At 50.8% G+C, this 3,493-nt stretch overlaps 1 pseudogene; it reads right to left on the bottom strand.

Annotated features, from left to right (window-relative positions):
* Positions 1-1,754: 1,754 nt before the first annotated feature.
* Positions 1,755-1,872, bottom strand: LOC126104976 (5S ribosomal RNA; annotated as a pseudogene).
* Positions 1,873-3,493: the final 1,621 nt, after the last annotated feature.

Raw genomic sequence — 3,493 nt, 5'->3', positions numbered from 1 at the left:
CCATATACAGGCGTACTCTCGGGGAAAATCGCCCGCATTTTGAAGAAACACCGGGTCGGAACTGTGTTTTGTCCTCCGAATAAAACTCGCGCACTGGTGGAGAGCGCCAAAGATAACCTCGGTTTGAGGAAGGCCGGCGTGTACCAGATTCCGTGTCAATGTGGCAAGTCGTATATTGGTCAGACGATGCGTACCGTCGAGGATCGATGCCGTGAACACCAGAGGCACACTCGACTGATGTATCCGAGCAAGTCGGCGGTCGCTGAACATTGTTTGTCGGAAAATCACGCTATGGAGTATGAACGCACGAGGATTCTGGTACAGACGTCGAGATACTGGGACAGCGTTGTTAGAGAGGCCAACGAAATTCGCACCAATGACGACCTCATAAACCGTGACTGTGGCTAAAATCTTAGCAAGGCTTGGGAACCAGCGATTGGGTTAATCAAGAGTAAATCGAGCAAACGTATAGTTGTGACGACCACGGCGGACAGAGCCATCACAACGACGTCATCTCAGACGCCGTCGCAATCTGTTCCACCGCGCGACCGCGGCGCGGGGGGCGGACGGCGGGGGGAGCGCGCCGCGGACGGAGGGTATTTAAATCGGCCGCCGCCGCGACCGAACCCAGTTCCCCCCTGGGCAGCCATAGCTTGCGGATCTCCGTGCCGGCACGTTCACAGGAACTCAGTCCGTCAGTTCACCTGATGATGGCGACATGTTTGATCGCAGAAATATTGTGCCCGTTGGACACTGTAGACCGCCAGTACACCCGTGGATATTTTGATTATTCCTGTATTCTCTCTAAGTGTGTTTTGTTGCCCTAGCGGTTGTGCTTTTCTTCTTTGCGTCTGGAGCATTGGCGCGTTTGTGTAATGACTATCTCACTGCCGAAGCAGGTCGAGCCACCTGGTGGTCCGTCATCTGTGCTGCTGGTTTCCCATACTTGAAATGAGCCGATTGTCAGACGGCCACGACTCTTCACAGAACCGTCGGGCAGTCTGTTTTATGCGACCCCTTATCACGCGGATCACTGTTTCCTCAAGCAAGGCCCTGGTCGGGTAGTCTCGCGGTAGGTGTAGTGCGAGTCGCATAACTCTCCCTTGCTCCCCTTGGAGCCGACGTATTTGTGTGTCGGCTGCGTTCCCCCACACTCAAAATGTTCAAATGTGTGTGAATTTCCAAGGGACCGAACTGCTTAGGTCATCGGTCCCTAGACTTACACACTACTCAAACTAACTTATGCTAAGAACAACACACACACCTATGCCCGAGTAAGGACTCGAACCTTCTGTGAGAGGGGCTGCGTAGTCCGTGACATGGCGCCTAGACAGCGTGGCCACTCTGCGCGGCCTCCCCCCACACTACAGACGCGTATTCTACCGTAGTACTGGTCGGATCAGTGCCAGGTATTGTGTAACTCCGCACTGAAGAGGAAGCGTGGATTGTGGGCTGAGTAAGGGATACAGCGCCTTGAAACGTGCATGCGCTTTCCCCCAGACGTCACGGATATGCAGCTTCCACATGAGGCACCTGTCGGGAGCTAATCCTCCCGAACAGGCCATGAAGGCCCAAAGGTACCGACCGGCCGCCGCGTCATCCTCAGACCATAGTCGTCACTGAATGCGGGTATGGAGGGGCATGTGGTCGGCACACCGCTCTCCCGGCCTTATGTCAGTTTCCGAGACCGGAGCCGCTACTTCTCAATCAAGTAGCTCCTCAGTTTGCCTCACAAGGGCTGAGTCCATCCCGCTTGCCAACAGCGCTCGGCAGACCGGGTGGTCACCCACCCAAGTGCTAGCCCAGGCAGACAGCGCTTAACTTCGGTGATCTGACGGGAACCGGTGTTACCACTGCGGCAAGACCGTTGGCTGTCCACTCATGGACCTTTAGCCGCTGCGAACCATGGTAGGGCCCATCCCCTTTTGATATCTTTTGTGTGGGATCTAAAATTTAAAACCTCTCTCACACCGGCCTGATTTAGCTTCACTGATCAGGATAGTAAAAACATGCGTATATTAAGGGAATTTTCATTCACAAAGCAGGCTTATCACATTCACACAGTTCAATACTGTTCTATCCTGATTAAATTGAGCTTAACTTAAATGCCATAAGGCAGTGAAGCAATTTCGAAGTCTCGGTGCGACGAAAATTGTCAGTCGATCTCCTGGAAACATTTGTAATAATTATTAACGTTCGGTGATCACATGGGGAAGACCGGAGATCTGCTGGTAAGACCGTGTTAGCCTATTTATTTGAAGTAACTGGATATCTTGAGCATACAAAACGGCAGGTTCGTCCAGTGTAAATCAGACGTTCCCCACTGATCCCGTGCAACACAGCGTAGTAAGCAGACACTGTCAATAATAATCAGTTAAAAAATACGCGAACACACTTACTTTAGTTTAGTTCATGTATTAAATTCCTTCTCATACAGAATCTCATCAAGATGGCGACTAGCTCAACAATACATACATATACACCCTTCTTTCACGACTAATCGGCAAGAAGTCCCCTATTCTTTTCATAAGAGAAAACATAGATAGCAGAGAAGCTATTCCATGGAGTAAATGGACGCTTCAAGGAATAATTGGGCTTGAAACTACTTTGCATTGATAATCGGTAAGATAAGAAGAGATATTTCGAGATATGTACTGAGTTATATAATTTATAAAATTTCTGAAAATATCGCGGAGAGACCGCTGCAAGAGACATTACACCCTGGTCTCGCACGGCTAAATATCTAGGGGTAACTCTCGACAGTGTCGAGAGTTACCCCTAGATATTTAGCTGTGCGAAACCAGGAGATGGGCCCTACCATGATTCGCAGCGGCTAAAGGTTCATGAGCACTGTTCGTCGCGTTATTAAGACGGCCTGCCTCTTAGTGGCATTGAACCTACGGCGCCATTTCGTTGCCCAGGCTCCTACGACGTCGCATGCCTCCTGTAAGCGACGGCAAACGATTCAATCCTAAGGGAACGCGCCTAGAGTGCGGTGTCATCCGCGTATAGTGCGAGGTATACCCTGTCGGTGCGTGGCACGTCGGATGTATACAAAGAGTACAGCAGAGGGCCGAGAACCGATCCCTGCGGCACTCCCGCCTATTTGTTGAGATGCCGCCTTCGGCACGAACTTGAAACGTCCGGTCACGCAGATACGACGCGGTGAGTCTGACGCGTGGCGTCGGAACCCCCAGTACAAAAAGCTTGCTGAGGAGGCCCTCGTGCCGTGCCACACGCAGTCAAAGGCATTGGAGACGTCAAGAATAGGGTGACCAGATGCAATTGTCTAAAAAAGGAGGACAAACAGCTTCAAAAAGGAGGACAGAGGAAGAAAAAAGAGGACACATCAAACGGGTCAACTGCAGATGAGGATACCACCCGTCAGCTTTGGACAAGTCACGTGACTGCCGGGAATTATAGGTAAAACTAGTAGTTAATTGTCACTGGTGGTCAGGTGGTGATTCCCAAAGCAATATTTTTTTATTTTACA

The sequence above is a fragment of the Schistocerca cancellata genome, chromosome 1 (assembly GCF_023864275.1).
Source record: "Schistocerca cancellata isolate TAMUIC-IGC-003103 chromosome 1, iqSchCanc2.1, whole genome shotgun sequence".
Classification (NCBI taxonomy): Eukaryota; Metazoa; Arthropoda; class Insecta; order Orthoptera; family Acrididae; genus Schistocerca; species Schistocerca cancellata.
The sequence above is the reverse complement of the archived record's forward strand: the minus strand, read 5'-3'. Positions and strand labels throughout refer to the sequence as shown.